The 19910-nt window shown below is 39.4% G+C and overlaps 1 pseudogene; it reads left to right on the top strand.

Annotated features, from left to right (window-relative positions):
• The first annotated feature begins 15999 nt into the window (after positions 1–15999).
• Positions 16000–19627, top strand: LOC128106699 (small nuclear ribonucleoprotein E-like; annotated as a pseudogene).
• The last annotated feature ends 283 nt before the right edge of the window (positions 19628–19910 follow it).

The following is a 19910-nucleotide window of genomic DNA, read 5'->3' as shown; positions in this document are numbered from 1 at the left end:
AACCCTTGTTCTGATCTCGCCTGCTTTCTTTTGTGCCTTGCTCAGAGTCTTGGGAAAAAAAAGGGTCGTTTCAGGGACATGGTAGTTAAGTGTCCTTCTGGGAGATGATTCACAGGGCCATAGTTTCTGTAAACAGTGAGGTATAGTCATGTCTTCCTCTGGCTGTTGTCTTTAATGACACAAATTTACCCCTTCTTGAATAGGTTTGGGGCTAGATTAGGAATAGCAGTAGTAGCACTTTATGTGCCTTCTGTCTGACTTAAGTTTTTGAACATTGAACTTAACATAATTTAGATAAATTCTCAGGGGTAGCATCTCCTCAAGCTCATTCACAAACCTGTAAAAAGGACTCTGTCCTGAAGCACCTGGCTGGTCTCCTGGGTGAATGTCTTCTTACAGGGTCTTCAGAGGGATGAGTGATCAACGGCAGATCTTCTAGACTCTTAGTAATTTTGTAATACTTGATTTCCAAGAATTCTGCGCTCTTGGAAAGTCTTTATTTAAAGCATAGAAAGGTGTTTTCTTGATTACTGTGTTTTTCCCAGCTAAAAGTTTCTTCTCATGGCTCATAACCGGACTACTACACAGTTTTTGAGGATTGGAAAATACTTTTAAATAAGTAAAATATTTTTTATAATCTCTCATTATGATGTTTCTTGAACAGTCCAGGTTGAGTGTGCTACTTTTTAAAAAAAAATATTAATTATAATTATCCATAAACACAAAATAAATAATTGGGTCTAACATTCACAGTGTCTAAAACAAAAATATTTAATGCTAATTAGCAATACTCTAGTTGACCATTTCCACAGTATTAGTAGGAGCTGTTTGAACTAAAATATATCTGACCTCAGAATTTATGTTCCTTCCATTTCTTCCTACTGAGTCCTTCCAGAATAAAAATTTTAATGGAGCTTTGTACAGCTGTGGTGTCAAGAACTTTTAATTTCAGGCCTCAAGAGAGAGGTGGACCTTTGTGAGTTCCAGGCCAACCAGGGCTACATGGTGAGACCCTTTGTAGCTAGAGTTTTCCTGCCTGGCCCACAGTCAGGATAAATCTCTGTCACCCACCAGTCCCACAGCAGCTCAGACCCGACCAAGTAAACACAGAGACTTATATTGGTTACAAACTGTATGGCCATGGCAGGCTTCTTGCTAACTGCTCTTACAGCTTAAATTAATCCATTTCCATTAATCTATACCTTGCCACATGGCTCGTGGCTTACCGGCATCTTCACATGCTGTTTCTCATCATGGTGGCTGACAGTGTCTCTCTGACTCAGCCTTCCACTTCCCAGCTTTATTCTCCTCCTTGTCCAGCCTACACTTCCTGCCTAGCCAATGGCCAATCAGTGTTTTATTTATTGACTAATCAGCAACACATTTGCCATACAGAACATCCCACAGCAACCCTTCTCAAGAAAATAAGAGCATCAGAGATGGCTCAGCAGTTAAAATTCCTGGCTGCTCTTAAGGATTGCAGGACCTGCATGTAGGTTCACAGTTACCTCTAACTCCAGTTATAGGGGATCCAAGCCTTCTTTTAAGCCTCTGTGAGTACCAGGCATGCATGTGATATACAGACAAACTTGCAGGAAAAACACTCATAAACATAAAATTTAAAATAATATTTTTAATTTAAAAAACAAAAGCAGAATTTTTTAATAACAGACATCAGAAAATCAGCTTGATTATTCATCAAATACGCAGTGCAACTACTCAGTGAAAAACTACAATTTTTCTTTGTAGCATTTTGCTGATAAAGTAAATAGTGTGATATATCGGATGTCAAATGAAAGCTGAGAATTCTGCCTGCAGTAGCCACTGACTACCTTATAATGTAATATGTCAAAATGATTTTGAAAATTATTTCATCTTTTTGTTGATTTATTTTGTTTTGCATTTTGAGGCTTGATCTTGAAGTGTAGCCAAGGCTGGCCTCAACTTTGAATACTTCTCTCTCAGGTACAGGGATTACAGACATATACCACCACATCCAGCTTAAAACTAAATTCCTCAACTCATTGTGACTTTGGTTTTCCATTGTTTTGCTTTTTTGTAAAAAAAAAAAAAAAAAAAAAAAAAAAAAAAAAAAAAAAAAAACAGAAAGAAAGAAAGAATTAATCATTTTACATTTATCGCAGTAGGCTAAATAAACCCTATCAATGTTGCTGGAGGTCCCACTATAAGTGATATATGTTCAAAATGATGACTTGTGTTTCAAAGATTACAAAGTATATCTTACATATTTGTGTAATATAAAATTTTACAACTCTATGCTTCAGGAAATGCATTTTAGAAATTACTTGTCCTTTTTTCACTTACTGAGCACATGCTCTGGGGCAAGCAGTGGATGGGCACTGACAGGAAGAACTCACCTGCCACACCAGTGGAGCAAATGCTATTAATTTCTCCATTCCATACTGGAGCTTACAGCCACTACATTTACTGGCCAGCATGTCACATATTACTAAATGCTGGAGGTAGTTTTAAAGCCAGTCTGAGTCCATAGCCTAGTATCATGGGCATTAAAAGGTACATGGTCCTCCCCATGCTCTGCTCTCACAGCAAACCATACTCTATCACAGTGCTCTCTATACATTGATGGGTGACTCCCAGTCTTGACATCAGTCATTTCATGGTCCACAAATGGCCTGCTATAGTCCCAGCTGCTATAGATAGCAGGTAGGAAGAACAGAAGAGTGCTCTTCTTCCTCTCATGGAAATTTCGTGTCTCTGAGTCTTTTCTTTCTTCTGTACCACTTTTCTTCTTATTCCATTATATTTTACTCTTGGTCATAATTCATATATGCTTTCAATACACGTATGTTCAGGTGCTTGTTTAATGCCTAATATATGTGTCCCACCACCACTTCAAATGGAATATTCCCAGACTTAAATCTTAAATTCTCTCTAGAAAGCCTGATCCTCCCTCTCATTTCCTATTTCTGTTCTAAAGAACAAACTTCATCCCATAGGTAAGGTGCAAAGCTCTTAGATGACTTCTCCTCCCACATCCAAACAACTGCCAAGTGCTGTTACATCCCACCTCTGCAATCTCTCTGAAATCCACCTCCTCACCCCATTCCCACTGTCATTTTGTTGATGCTCTCAACCATGTTGGTTTTTTCTAATATCTCAAATGGAATGCCTCCCTCCAGTCTCTCTGCTGTAGCTTATCCCACACAGTGCAACTAGGTTAATCTTGCCAAGTACAGTTTGCAGAACGTCACTCCCCTGCTTGGAAATTTCCTATGGCTTACCCTGAATAAAGTTAGCATTGGCTGTTTAAGCAATCCTCTTTACCTTTCTCTCCCTGTGTCTTCTACTATTCCCCACCCACACAAGTTACATATTGGTCACAGACCTCTGCATTTGCTCAGAGTTTGGGAATGCCCTCCTGCTTCTGCTCATCTATTAATGCGAAGTTCTAGAAAGCACTGTTTTCTATTCTCATAGCACTTAGCATACATGTTAAAGAGTAAATTTTAATGTTTACTGAATTTATGTTTAGAAGCAAAATAAAACCAAGTGAATAAAACCAAGCAATACTACTTGTGATACTTGCTTAGTATATTAAATTTGATGAGAAATAAACAAGTCTTTAAAATATTTTCAAGAAAAGAATGAACCACAATTAGAGAAATTAATACATTCCTTTTTTGTTTTATTTTGGTTTTGATTGTTTGTTTTTGTTTTTCCCCCAGAGACAGTTTCTCTGTGTAGCCCTGGGTGTTCTGGAACTCGCTCTGTAGACCAGCCTTGCCTCAAACTCAGAGATTTACTTACCTCTGCCTCCTGAGTACTGGAATTAAAGGTGTGCATCACCACCATGAGGCTCTGTGTTTGCATTCGTAAAAATATTATTCTGTCTGTTAAAAGGTAACAAACCAAGAAGCAAAGTTTAGGGGGAAAGGAACCAGCCTTTTTCATACAATACTAAGACTTAGAGTTTTCTACTTATGATATTAGATTCAATATGTTTGTACTATTAAGAGCACTTGCAGTAGCTAACTATCAGTTATTAGTATGAAGATATAAAGTCACATGTCTAAGTAAAAGGGTCTTACACAGAATACACTGAATATCAACTTACCCTATCATACTCTCATTATGAGTCTTAAAATTCATGCAAAGAATGCTTAACATGCTTAAGTTAAATACAATATCTAGAAAGCAAGTGAACTTATGTGGGTAATTGAATGAATGAGTCTTATTACACAAGGAATCTGGGAATACAGTAATCAAAATGTGTCTTACCTTTGTCTCACTACCAATTTTAATATACCTGAGTCCCTTCCAAGTGTTACAGTTTCTGGGCCTTTAGAAACCATGTTTAGGTGAAACCAGAGGTTGCAGGAATGATTCAATAGGTAAAATGAGATGAGAACTTCCTTCCAAATGGAATTGGCCTACCTTCCATGATTTCAAGACTGCCATGAGTATTCTAACAATCAGAGACTTACTCCATTGCTAACAAAATGTGTGTGTATGGATGTATATTTTGAAAGAGGAAGATGTGGTCAAAGTGTATAGAATTCAGACTATGGAATGAATGTGCTAAATGAGACAGGTAACAACTAGCAAAATAAGAAGCAGATTTGAGGAATTTTAAAGGCAGCACAAGAAAGTTTGAAGCTAATCCTGACTCTTCCAGCCGCATAAACATGTCGATTAATTAGAAGAACAGTTAGACATTGTTGAGACACAAGTTAGCTCAAAAACAACAACAACAACTGGAGCTGGGCATTGGTGGCACACACCTTTAATCCCAGCACTTGGGAGGCAGAACTCTCTGTGAGTTCGAGGCCAGCCTGGTCTACAGAGCAAGATCCAGGACAGGCACCAAAACTACACAGAGAAACTCTGTCTCAAAAACAAAACAAAAAACAACTGGAAATGAGTGTGTCAACATAAAGATCAAGGAATATAAAAATATCAATCTGTAAAAAAACTTGAAAGAGCCCCCCAGCTCCCATCTTGATCCGGACTTCCCTTTTGAAAACTGGTGAGTACCCTTCCTTGCCCCAGACCCCATCCCTGGGCACCAGCCACTCCAGGGAAGACCTACCCAACTTGGCCCCAGGTTCTGGCCACCTGGCAGGTTCCCTGCTAGCCCCACCGGGAAGGATCCCCTTCTCCAAGACCCCTGGCAGGCCCTGCAGTCTCCACGCCCTGCCCCCACGCCCATCCGCCTGAGCCCCAAGCCTCTTCCTGAGACTTAGAGGCCGGCCCCCAGCTCCCATCTTGCTCCGGACTTCCCTTTTGGAAAACTGGTGAGTGCCCTTCCTTGCCCCAGACCCCATCCCTGGGCACCAGCCACTCCAGGGAAGACCTGCCCAACTTGGCCCCAGGTTCTAGCCACCCGGCAAGTTCCCTGCTAGCCCCACTGGGAAGGATCCCCTTCTCCAAGACCCCTGGCAGGCCCTGCAGTCTCCACGCCCTGCCCCCACTCCCATCCGCCTGAGCCCCAAGCCTCTTCCTGAGACTTAGAGGCCGGCCCCCAGCTCCCATCTTGCTCCGGACTTCCCTTTTGGAATACTGGTCTGGCTGAACCAAGTGTGCGGATAAGGCCAGTAACGAAGCACAAGGAGATGGGCAGACGTCAAGGCAGAAACATATACAACAAAATGAATAGCAATACAGCATCACCAGGCCCTAGCCCTCCTCCAACACCTAGACCTGAACATCAGAAATTGGAAGAAGCAGAAGAAAACAGCCTTATGAATGACATCATGAAGAAGCTAGAGGCTTGTGTAGAGGAAAAGACAAAAAAATGTGAAGAACGCTGTAAACAACTAGAGGAAAGGGCAAACAAATTAGAAGAAATCAATAAAGTCCTGGAAGAAAACAATAAAATACTGAGAGAAAATCAAGAAAAATCAATGAAACAAATGAAGGAAACAGTCCAAGACCTGAAAAGGGAAATAGAAAAAATGAAGAAGACACAAACAGAGGGAATGCTGGAAATAGAAAATCTGAGAAAACGATTGGGAACTTCAGATGCAAGTATAATCAACAGAATGCAAGAGATGGAAGAGAGGATCTCTAGCGTTGAAGATACAGTAGAAGAAATACATTCATCAGTCAAAGAAAACACTAAAGCCAACAAAGTCATGAACCAAAATGTCCAAGAAATTTGGGACACCATGAAAAGACCAAACCTAAGAATAATAGGGGTCGAAGAAGGAGAAGAATACCAACTCAAGGGCACAGAAAATATATTCAACAAGATCATAGAAGAAAACTTTCCCAACTTAAAGAAGGAAATGCCTATGAAGATACAAGAAGCTTATAGAACACCAAACAGACTAGACCCCCAAAAAAAGTCCCCTCGCCACATAATAGTTAAACAACTAAACGTACAGAATAAAGAAAGAATATTAAGAGCAGCAAAGGAAAAAGGCCAAGTGACATATAAAGGCAAACCCATCAGAATAACACCCGATTTCTCAATGGAGACTTTGAAAGCCAGAAGAACCTGGACAGATGTAATGCAGACACTAAGAGACCATGGATGTCAGCCTAGACTAATATACCCAGCAAAACTTTCAATCACCATAGATGGAGTGAACAAGACATTCCATGACAAAGCCAGATTTAAACAATACTTATCCACAAACCCAGCCCTACAGAAAGCACTAGAAGGAAAATTCCAACCTAAGGAAGTCAGATACACCCTCGAAAACACAGGCAACAGATAAAGCCACAGCAGTAAACCCCAACGTATAGAAGTACCCACACATCACCACCAAAAAATAACAGGAATGAACAATCACTGGTCATTAATTTCCCTCAATATCAATGGACTTAATTCACCTATAAAAAGACATAGGCTTACAGAATGGATACGAAAGCAGGACCCATCTTTCTGCTGCATACAAGAAACACATCTCAAATTCGAAGATAGACACTACCTAAAAATAAAAGGCTGGGAAAAGACTTTCCAATCAAACGGTCTTAAGAAACAAGCGGGTGTAGCCATCCTGATATCCAGCAAAATAGACTTCAAACTAAAATCAATCAAAAGAGATCAAGAAGGGCATTACATACTCATCACAGGAAAGATCCACCAAGATGAAGTCTCAATTCTGAATATTTATGCCCCAAACACAAGGGCACCCACATATGTAAAAGAAACATTACTAAAGCTTAAATCACATATAAAACCCCACACATTAATAGTGGGAGACCTCAATACCCCACTTTCACCACTGGACAGATCTCCCAAATTGAAACTTAACAGAGAAATAAAGGACTTAACTGATGTCATGACTCAAATGGACTTAATCGATATCTACAGAACATTCCATCCTAACAAAAAAGAATATACCTTCTTCTCAGCACCCCATGGAACCTTCTCTAAAATTGACCACATACTTGGCCACAAAACAAATCTAAACAGATACAAAACAATTGGAATAACCTCCTGTGTTCTATCAGACCACCATGGTCTAAAGTTGGATTTCAACAACAACAAAAACTACAGAAAACCTGCAATCTCATGGAAACTGAATAATACCCAACTGAATCACCAATGGGTTAAGGAAGAAATAAAGAAAGAAATTAAAGACTTCCTAGAGATCAATGAAAATGAAGACACCACATATCCAAATTTATGGGACACTATGAAAGCAGTACTAAGAGGGAAATTCATAGCACTAAATGCCCACATAAATAAGTTGGAGAAATCTCACACTAGAGACTTAACAGCATACCTGAAAGCTCTAGAACAAGAAGAAGCACAGTCTCCCAGGAAAAATAGACGCCAGGAAATTATCAAAGTGAGAGCTGAAATCAATAAAATAGAAACAAAGAGAACAATACAAAAAATTAATGAAACAAAGAGTTGGTTCTTTGAGAAAATCAACAAGATAGACAAGCCCTTATCCAAACTAACCAAAAGACAGAGAGAGAGCATCCAAATCAACAAAATCAGAAATGAAAAGGGGGACATAACAACAGACATTGAGGAAATCCAGAGAATCATCAGGTCATACTTCAAAAACCTCTATTCGACAAAACTGGAAAACCTAAAAGAAATGGATAACTTTCTGGATAGGTACCACATACCTAAGTTAAATCAAGACCAGATAAACTATTTAAATAGTCCAATAACCCCTAACGAAATAGAAACAGTCATTAAAAGTCTCCCAACCAAAAAAAGCCCAGGACCAGATGGTTTCAGCGCAGAATTCTACCAGATCTTCAAAGAAGAGTTAATACCAATACTCTCTAAATTGTTCCACACAATAGAAACAGAAGGAACATTACCAAACTCCTTCTACGAGGCTACAATTACCCTAATTCCTAAACCAAACAAGGATACAACAAAGAAAGAGAACTACAGACCGATCTCCCTCATGAACATTGATGCGAAAATACTCAATAAAATACTGGCAAACAGACTCCAAGAACACATCAAAACAATTATCCACCATGATCAAGTAGGATTCATTCCAGGGATGCAAGGGTGGTTCAACATACGAAAGTCCGTCAATATAATACACCATATAAACAAACTCAAAGAAAAAAACCATATGATCATCTCACTGGATGCAGAAAAGGCATTTGACAAAATCCAACACCCCTTCATGATAAAGGTATTAGAGCGATCAGGAATACAGGGAACATACCTAAACATAATAAAGGCAATTTACAGCAAGCCAACAGCCAACATCAAATTAAATGGAGAGAAACTCAAAGCGATTCCACTAAAATCAGGAACGAGGCAAGGCTGTCCACTCTCCCCATACTTATTCAATATAGTACTTGAAGTTCTAGCCAGAGCAATAAGACAACATAAGGAGATTCAGGGGATACAAATTGGAAAGGAAGAAGTCAAGCTTTCCCTATTTGCAGATGACATGATAGTATACTTGAGCGACCCCAAAGATTCCACCAAGGAACTGATACAGCTTATAAACACCTTCAGCAACATAGCAGGATACAAGATCAACTCAAAAAAATCAGTAGCCCTCCTATATACAATGGACAAAGAAGTGGAGAAGGAAATCAGAGATACATCACCCTTTACTATAGACACAAATGACATAAAATACCTTGGGGTAACACTAACCAAGCAAGTGAAGGACCTATATGACAAGAACTTTAAGTCCCTGAAAAAAGAAATTGAAGAAGATGTCAGAAAATGGAAAGATCTCCCATGCTCATGGATAGGCAGGACTAACATAGTAAAAATGGCAATCTTACCAAAAGCAATCTACAGATTCAATGCAATCCCCATCAAAATACCAACACAATTCTTCACAGACCTGGAAAGAATAATACTCAAATTCATATGGAAAAACAAAAAACCCAGGATAGCCAAAGGAATCCTGTACAATAACACAACTTCTGGAGGCATCACGATCCCTGACTTCAAGCTCTACTATAGAGCTACAGTAATAAAAACAGCTTGGTACTGGCATAGAAACCGACATGTGGACCAATGGAATCGAATTGAAGACCCTGACATTAATCCGCACACCTATGAACATATAATTTTTGACAAAGAAGCCAAAAGTGCACAATGGAAAAAAGAAAGCATCTTCAACAAATGGTGCTGGCAAAACTGGATATCAACATGTAGAAGGCTGCAAATAGATCCATATCTATCACCGTGCACAAAACTTAAGTCCAAGTGGATCAAGGACCTCAACATAAATCCAGCTACTCTGAACCTGCTAGAAGAGAAAGTAGGAAGTAGTCTTGAACGCATTGGCATTGGAGACTACTTCCTAAATAGAACACCAGTAGCACAGACTCTGAGAGAAACAATCAATCAATGGGACCTTTTGAAACTGAGAAGCTTTTGTAGAGCAAAGGATACGGTCAACAAGGCAAAGCGACAGCCTACAGAATGGGAAAAGATCTTCACCAACCCCACATCTGACAGAGGACTGATATCCAGAATATATAAGGAACTCAAGAAATTAGACATCAAAATGCCCAACAGTCCAATTAAGAAATGGGCTATAGAACTAAACAGAGAATTCTCAACAGAGGAAGCTCAAATGGCCGAAAGACATTTAAGGAATTGCTCATCATCCCTAATCATCAGGGAAATGCAAATCAAAACAACTCTGAGATACCACCTTACGCCTGTCAGAATGGCTAAGATCAAAAACACTGAAGACACCTTATGCTGGAGAGGATGTGGAGCTAGGGGAACTCTCCTCCACTGCTGGTGGGAATGCAAGCTTGTACAACCACTTTGGAAATCAATATGGCGCTTTCTTAGAAAATTGGGAATCAATCTCCCCCAAGATCCAGCTATACCACTCTTGGGCATATACCCAAGAAATGCTCAATCACACCATAAGAGCACTTGTTCAGCTATGTTCATATCAGCATTGTTTGTAATAGCCAGAACATGGAAACAACCCAGATGCCCTTCAACTGAAGAATGGATAAACAAAATGTGGTACATATACACAATGGAATACTACTCAGCAGAAAAAAACAATGGCATCATGAGGTTTGCAGACAAATGGATGGATCTAGAAAAAATCATCCTGAGTGAGGTAACCCAGACTCAGAAAGACAAACATGGTATGTACTCACTCATAGCAGGATACTAGACATGAAACAAGGATGAATTGTCTGCTACTCACATCACCAGGGAGGCTACCCGGAAAACAGGACCCCAAGAAAGACACAGGGATCGCCCAATGACAGAGAAATGGAATGAGATCTACATGAACAGCCTGGACATGAGTGGGGGTAATGAAAGGCGAGGGTCGAGGGAAAGAGAGCTTGGGGGAGCGGGAGATCCCAGCTGGATCAACAACAGAGAGGGAGAACAAGGAATAGGAGACCATGGTAAATGAAGACCACATGAGAACAGGAAGAAGCAAAGTGCTAGAGAGGCCCACAGAAATCCACAAAGATACCCACACAACAGACTGCTGGCAATGGTCGAGAGACAGCCCGAACTGACCTACTCTGGTGATGGGATGGCCAAACACCCTAATTGTTGTGCTAGAAACCTCATCCAACTACTGAGGGATCTGGATGCAGAGATCCATGACTAGGCCCTGGGTGGATCTCTGGGAGTCCAATCAACGAGAATGAGGAGGGTTTATATGAGCGAGAATTGTTGAGACCAAGGTTGGATAAAGCACAGGGACAAATAGCCAAATGAATGGAAACACATGAACTATGAACCAATGGCTGAGGGGTCCACACTGGATCAGGCCCTCCGAATGGGTGAGACAGTTGATTGGCTTGATCTGTTTGGGAGGCATCCAGGCAGTGGGACCAGATCTTGTGCTCATTGCATGAGTTGGCTGTTTGAAACCTGGGGCCTATGCAGGATTGTTTGGCTTGGCCTGGGAGGAGGGTACTAGACCTACCTGGACTGAGTCTACCAGGTTGACCTCAGTCTGTGGGGAAGGCTTTACCCTGGAGGAGATGGGAATGGGGGGGGGGGCGTTGGGGGGAAGGTGAGGGGGACGGGAGGGGGGAGAACAAGGGAATCCGTGACTGATATGTAGAACTGAATTGTATTGCAAAATAAATTAAAATAAATTAAAAAAAAAAAAAAAAAAACTTGAAAGATAAGTCCAAAATAATTGATATGCCAAATGATACCAAAATAGTAGGTTTTTAAAACACAAAAAAAGGTCATGAAAGAAGGATGAAGAAGAGGAAGAAAAACTCTGAGAACAAGACCACATCAACCAACAATCTAGAAAGTGCCTCACAGGCACGCCCACAGGTCAGTCTGGCAAAGTAATCCCCCAATTAAGAACCCCCCCAGGAAACTCTTTCTCACTTTCTTGTATCTTCTTGGTAGGCAGCCATCTCCTAACAATGTGTTTACAGAATAACACATGAAGACTACATTCTTTGATTTCAAGGATAATTCCATTTCAAAAAGAAAAAGAAAAACATTATCATACTCCTCTACATAAACAAAAAACAAATTGTCAGATAAAATACTATATATACATATCAATAAATGCAAAAAAAGGCACTTGATAAGTCATTCCTAACAAAAATTGTGCATTTTGATGGAAATTGAAGGGTACTATTTAAATATAACAATAAATATTTACAAAAATTGAAAATAGAAAATATTATTCTAAATAGCAAAACACTCAAACTATTCAATTAAAGCACACTCCTTTGATCCCAGCACTCCAGCAGGCAGAGGCAGGTGGATCTCTGTGAGTTCAAGGCCAGCCTAGTCTACAAAGCAAGTTCCAGGACAACCAGGGCTACACAGAGAAACTCAGTTTCAAAAATCCATCCAAAAAAAAAAAAAAAAAGAAAAGAAAGAAAGAAAGGAAATAGACTCCTTTATCAGTATTATTTACTAATGGATGTCTATTTTATACAACAAAATAAAGTAACTAGTATTAAATTGGAAAACAGGAGATAAAAGTATCTATTTAACTATGATGCTACTGAATACTGAAAGAGCATCAAAACATGCATTTTAAAATACCATAGAGTAGTATTAAAATTAAATGAAGTGACTAGATTCTGTTTAAATAGCTGAAAATAGCAAGATCTTCATAATTAGGTAAGTATCTCTTACATACCTATTGTTTTACTGCAGTATTAGAGAGGGAGTGTAATGCCACATACAAGCAAGCCCTCTACCTCTGAACTATATCTCCAGAGTGCTCAAAAAATATTTCACTTATAATAACAAAACAGCTGGGTGGTGGTGGCACACGCCTTTAATCCCAGCACTCCGGGGAGGCAGAGGCAGAGAGGCAGGCAGATCTCTGTGAGTTCCAGGCCAGCCTGATCTACAGAGTGAATTCCAAGACAGCCAGAACTACACAGAGAAACAAATGAAGTTGTGAACAAGTAGATGTCAAAACCAAATTCGAAACCAATGTCACAAAGTATCAACTATCTAAAAATTAATACATGATCTTAAACAATTCTCATGTGTTGATGTCTTCACATACTAGATGCAGGAGAGTAGAGAATTATTAAAAAGAAAAATAATGAGGGATAACTACTCTTCTTCAAAATCAAATAATACAATGATCATAAACCTCTTGTAATCATTATTAATGCGCTATTTACTTAAACAAATAGATTAAAGGAACTAAAGAATTAATTCTGAATGTTTCCCTGTGTATGTAAACATTCTATTTCATCATGAAAAAGGTTAACTCAACAATTCTGCTAATGAAACCGCCTGCCATCTAAAAGGAAATAAAATTCACCCACATATTGCACATTTAGAAAAATAATTTTGAAATCTCATAAAACTTAATGTAACAAGCAAAATAATAAAAGGAGCACACAGAAGAAACTAGAAAAGTGCATTGTGAGCAAAGAAGAGTTGCTTAACTAGAGGGATTTAGAAGCTTTAAGAAAAGAGATAATCATAAGAGAATATCACCATTTAAAACTTTGTGTCATATAAAGGCCATACATAAAAATAGATAAAGCAGCAACTTTGTTTAGCTCTCATTCAGTTCCGGAGACTCCAAAGCATGACATCAACAATGCTTGTCATCCCAGTATGTCACACATGGCAGATGGCATCATTGTAGCAAGACAGGAGGAAAGAGAAATTCAAGGCCCAGGTAGGGCGCCTGAGAGCTCCATTAATCCGTCCATGGGCAATGTCCCCGATGATTTAATCACCTCACTGGGTTCCGCCACTTGACAGCTTTGCCATGTCAGCAGTGCTAGACTAAAGACTTTGGAACATGCACACACACACACACACACACACACACACACACACACACACACACACGCATGCACACGCACACACACACACACATACACACACACACACACACACACATATCATACCCAAACTGTATCCATCATACAATCTTAAGAATTATCACAAATGGAATCAAATATAACATGGAACATAATAAAAATAGGAATAGAATAGAATAACAAGGTGAAACATTCCAGAAATACGCATTCCTTTTACTAGTGATGAGGACATTTATAACAAGGTCACAGTGAAATGACATTTTTTTTTAACTCAACAAATTTTCAAATATAAAAATGATAAACTCTTTTCTGAAAGAATGCAAGAAGTTTACAATTTTGTAGTTCTATATGATAGAATTGTGAATTTTTACTGTTTTGGATAGCTCTCTGTGAAATATATGTCTCCCACTAAAATGCTGTAGTAGACCAGTGAGAAGGAGGTTGCCACAAAGCTTGACAGTCTGAGTTTGGCCCCTGAGACTCACATGCTAGAAGAGAACCAAGACCTACAAGGTTTTTGACTTCCACATGCATATCATGGCACATATGCATGTGCTCATATACATATACACACATACAATAAATAAGCAAAATGTAATTTAAACTATTTTAATGCTATAGCACAAAATAGAATGCCTAAGTATGTAAGGCTAAGTTTTATTTCTGTTCATCCAAAATGTTACAAATGAATAAGAAAAATGCCTCTTAATACAGGGAAGGAATCAACTCAGACACCATGTAGGCATTTTAAACACTTAGCATTCCCATTAATAAGCCTAATTCCCATGAGATAGTGTTGAGGAAAAAGATTCAAAAATATTTGGCACAATTTTGAAAGCCAAGAAATCCTAAAACCTATATATACATGTCAAATGTATGTACATGCATGTGGAAAATATGAATGGGTGCATGCTAGGCTATTAGTACAAATTAGCCTAAGTGGAGAGAAGAGAAGAGACTATATATTTTACACATTTTTGCATTATTTGTAAAACAAGGGAAATGTTTACATGTTATTCATTAAAATTTAATGTGTGAAATTTTGGTTGGAAGGGACAAAACAGGAAAAGAGCAGTTGGAGCTGTGAGATGATGTCATTATTTTGTTGGAACAAATGTGACAAAACAAGGATCCAGCCAGAGTTAAACTAGATGGGATTAAGTGAGGTGCAGGAATGCAGACAGATGGTCTGGGATGCTTGGGGAAATAGTCAAATCCCACCCAATTCACGGGAGACTGAAGTCAAAAATTTAAAGCCTCATGAAGTAAACACTAACTGGAGGCACAGCCACATGTGCCCCCAAATGGGAACAACGTGGACAGGCAGATGGAAAGGTTTAGGATCATGAGGGGGATATCTAAGATATGAAGAAATTAGTTAAGTGACGTTTGTAGAGTCAGAGTTTCTTAGAAAATGCAGATGCAATATTTCTCTTGCTGACTTTGACTAAAATCAACATTTGTAGCAAGTCATCTGCTGGGAGAAATAGCAACTGCTGGTTCTTCTAGTGCCCTGTGGAAACTGGATTTGAAATCAAAGCAAATACAACAGCCTGATCTCTGACTTCCTGAAGGACTGTTTGTAAATATAAGTACCTGTTCCTTTCTGTTGCACATGTAGAGCATATTCAATCAGTTTACGGTTCTCACTGATTAAATAAATCCTCTGATTATAATCCATTTAAAAATAGTCATATCTGTGATATTTTATTTGTGCTGAAATGTGATTTTACTTGTATGTTAATAAATAAAGTTTGCCTGGAGATCAGAGGTCATAGCTATAAACAGCCGTCAGGTGGTGGTAGCCCATGCCCTTAGTCCAATCACATGGCTGGCAGAGTCTCTGTGTGTTCAAGGACACAGCCAAGGTGGTGACACGCACCTTTAATCCCAGTACCAACGAGAGAGACCTGGAGGCCTGTATAGACAGGCAGTGATGAGGAAGTGATGTGGCTGGGCTTAGAGCCAATGAGAAGGCAGAACAGGAAGGCAATAAAGGTGCAGGTTAGAAAGGAAGAGGTTCTCTTGGGAAGCTACCGCGAGGTGGTAAGCTAAGGTTAGTTGGCGGCTATTGCTCTGACCTCTATGGCTTGCACCCCTGTATTTGGCTCTGTGTTTCTTATTTAATAAGACTTTAGAAATTCATCTACACATATTAAATACTATTAGGAAGGAAATCTTAGTTGAATCTTGACCATGTTGAGTGAGTAAGCCATTTTCAAAAAGGCATGTGGTATCACTTACATGAAATATCTATACTACTCAAGTCCATGGAAACAGGAAAGTGTAATGATGGTTGCCAGGGCTGAGAGAAGGTAAAACTGAGAATTATGTAAGGGTTAAGAAGTTGTATAAGGGGGGCTGGAGAGATGGCTCAGAGGTTACTGAGCTATCTGGCTACTCTTCCAAAGGTTCTGAGTTCAATTCCCAGCAACCACATGGTGGCTCACAACCATCTGTAATGAGATCTGGTGCTCTCTTCTGGCCTGCAGGTGCTGTGGGATGTTCTGTATGGCAAATGTGTTGCTAATTAGTCAATAAATAAAACACTGATTGGCCATTGGCTAGGCAGGAAGTGTAGGCGGGACAAGGAGGAGAATAAAGCTGGGAAGTAGAAGGCTGAGTCAGAGAGACACTGCCAGCCGCCACGATGACAAACAGCATGTGAAGATGCCGGTAAGCCACGAGCCATGTGGCAAGGTATAGATTAATGGAAATGGATTAATTTAAGCTGTAAGAACAGTTAGCAAGAAGCCTGCCACGGCCATACAGTTTGTAACCAATATAAGTCTCTGTGTTTACTTGGTCGGGTCTGAGCTGGCAGGTGAGAGAGATTTGGCAGGTGAAAGAGATTTATCCTGACTGTGGGCCAGGCAGGAAAACTCCAGCTACATGCAGGCATACTGTATACATAATAAATAAATAAATTAAAAAAAAAAAAGAAGTTGTGTAAGATGAAAATTTCCTGGTGATCACTGCACAACACTTTGAACACATTTAACACACTGAACCATACAAAAGAAGAAATAACTACTTTATGTTGTATGATTTGGAAAATTCACAAATATTTGATGAAGTATACTTTCTTATCATAGCTATAATGTAAAGAATATGTTGACAACATGTCTTTTACCTGGGTAGAGAAAAACTCAACCGAATCTCAAAAGTAACAGGTGTGTGTGTTGATTATCTACTACCAAAACCATTTACAAGTATGCAAAATATTTCATAGATCCATAGACATTAATAAGACATTAGTAGACAATTGTTTGTCGGGAGGTCTCACTGGCTAGTCAGAGGTTGAAGTCCTTCTCTCATGGCCTGGCAGCTTTTTCCAAAGCTCTACGACATGGGACTCCCTCCCTCTCCAGAGAAACTTCCTATTCTCTACATACTTGGAGAATGTCCCTGGGCCCAGAGGACTGACCTTGTCTGAAAGCTGTCAGATGCCTGATTTATCTTTAGCATGACTGCTAGAAGCCTCGCCTGCTGCACATATGGTAACTAAGACTTGTACTAGGATCTTTGCTATAGGACCCTACTGCCACATACAAAGCTTTATGATAGGACTGTGCCACTTAATGCAAACTAGGGTTTGTCCCCAACCCTATATATTTCCTATACTCTGGAATAAAGTTGAGTTGATTCACTGAAGTCTGTCTCTCAGAGGGATATCTACATCGTGTTCACGGGCCATACAAGGATCTTTGTCGTCACTTCTGCCCCTTTGTCCTCATGGACTGATGGCCAACTGGCCAGAAAGACAAAGGGGAACCCCCACAATTGTTGGTGCAAGTTCTAAAAGCGTAAGTTAAATAGCAATTCAATGTTAAGAAACTAATAACTGCAATGGAATAGCATATGATGACTATTTAAGTGAAAGCTACTAGATAACCCAAATAGGCCTAATAATGAGCATAATGATGTACATATGCCTTATGCATATATCTAGGTAATTGCATTTTTTATTTTATAAAGTTTATTATTTAAAAACAACATTTTACAAGGAAGTTGATGCTTCTGCACACCTGTCATAAAGCACCAAAGTTTACTTGGTTTTGCTTCAACCTATAGGGTTTTCTTTTAGTTTGTTGGTTTTTGTTAGGGTTTATTAGGGTTTTTTGTTGTTGTTGTTAGGGTTTTTCTTTGTTTCAAGGTTTTGTGGGAGTGGGGGTTGTTGAGACAGTCTCTCTTTGTAGATAAGGCTGGCCTGTAATTTACTATGTAGACCAGGTTGGTCTGGAACTCAGAGAATCTGGAATACTAAGATTAGCAGCATGAGCCGCCACCACACCTGGCTGAACAGTTAAAAAAAAAAAAAAAAAAAAAAAAAAACCATGAAAACTAGCCAGGCAGTGGTGGCATACATCTTTAATCCCAGCACTGGAGAGGCAGAGCCAGGTAGATCTCTGTGAGTTTGAGGCCAGACTGGTCTACAGAGTGAGTTCCAGGACAGGCACCAAAACTACACAGAGAAACCCTGTCTTGAAAAACCAAAAAAAGAAAGAAAGGAAAAAAAACCATGAAAATTAGGTTTCCAAAAGTAATCACACAATTCCAGATTTACACAAACCCAAGACTAGACAAAGGATCAAAGCTTTATAACCATCAATTTTGGCTACTAGAACAATAAAGTAAAAGTTTTCCACTGTCCTCAGTTTCCTCCTCTTCCTTCTAATGTAACCAACTAACAGTTTTCCTCCTATAAAACACAGGCAAAAGTGACTTCAATGGCTCTCGGAAAATGTGCTGTGGTAGCCATGTGCTGAGAGAGCAAGACAAACTCCATTTTAAAGAAAACTTCATTTCTAGCAATACTCACATAAAAGCTGAACCAAGTTCCAGAGACACAGACACCCAGCTAAGACTCTGATCAAGGCGACCCCCACCTCAGGGTGGGTAGGCTGCTGGCCAAGAAATAGTTCTGAAGCTAAAACAAAGCCATCAACGTCTCCAATAGTACTGGGAGAGTCTCCAAATGTATGTTGTCTTCTGTCGTTCTTCTCTTGGCTAAATGTTCCTGTTAGTGAAGTATGACCCTGCAATGCAAAGGCTTGTACCCGCAGCTTGCAGTTTTTCCCTTTAAAAACCCTTTACTCTGAGAGCTCAGGGCTGTCCTCCTTCACCTGGCTAGCCAGTGTGTTGGATGCGGACCAAGCCCGGGTTTCCTTGTTATTAATAAACCCCTTTATACTTGCATCAGATATTGTTTTCATTTTTGTGCTTGTATTTTTTCTTTCTTTAATTTTATAAACTTTATCATAGAAAACTTGCAAATAAAGAACATCACCCATGAAAATTAACCATACCCAAAATTTACAATAGACATCAGACAAATACATTTCTAGATTTATTGTGAACATTTAATATTCTACAAACTGAAACACTCTTGAAAACCTACAAGGATTTTTTTTAGTAAAGAGCACTAGATGGCACAATTTCACCAATTTAGGCTAATAAAATATTCATCCTCCTATTAAGTCCATATAAAATAATGTAGATTTATACTTACATCTAAGCAATTGAAATTTATATAACATTTTTGTAAGCTATCGAAGCCAAAGGACACATAAGACCCTGTCTCAAAAAGAACAACAGAAAAAGCTTTCTGAAGCAGCGTGCCCGTTCATGTGGTCTCTGTGATTTCCACACTGGCTTACCATGGCCAGGGCCAGAAGGTGCAGAAGGCGATGGTGCAGTCCACCAACTTCATCTTCAGACACTTGCAGAGTCTCACATCCAGGTGTGGCTTTGTGAACAAGTGAATGTGTGGGTGGTCAAATACTGGTTTTGATGAGTACCTGAACCTCACTTAAAAGATGCAGAAAAGATTCATTCTTAAACAAAGTCAACAAAGCTGTTGGTTTGGGTCAGGCTAACAGGAGATAATATTTCTCTGCTACAGAGATTTTCCAACTAGACATGATCAAAGGATGGAGAAATTGACAAGGCAATACAGAGAATATGGTTCTGAAACATGTGTTCATATTGTTTTCATGGCACTTATGTTTATCTGGTAACAATAATAATTTTTAATGTATTTTTTTAAAAACTAGGGGCTGGAGAGATTGTTCAGTGATTAAGAGCACTTGCTCTTCTTGCAGAGAACTCAAGTTCAGTTCCCAGCTTCCATATGGCAAATCACGACCATCCATAACTCCTTGGCAGAAGGTTTGACACCCTCTTCTGACCTCTGCAGGCAC

Source organism: Peromyscus californicus, unplaced genomic scaffold (genome assembly GCF_007827085.1).
Source record: "Peromyscus californicus insignis strain IS unplaced genomic scaffold, ASM782708v3 Scaffold_9__1_contigs__length_137607984, whole genome shotgun sequence".
Taxonomy (NCBI): Eukaryota; Metazoa; Chordata; class Mammalia; order Rodentia; family Cricetidae; genus Peromyscus; species Peromyscus californicus.
Note: the sequence above shows the minus strand (reverse complement) of the source record. Positions and strands in the feature narration are given on the sequence as shown.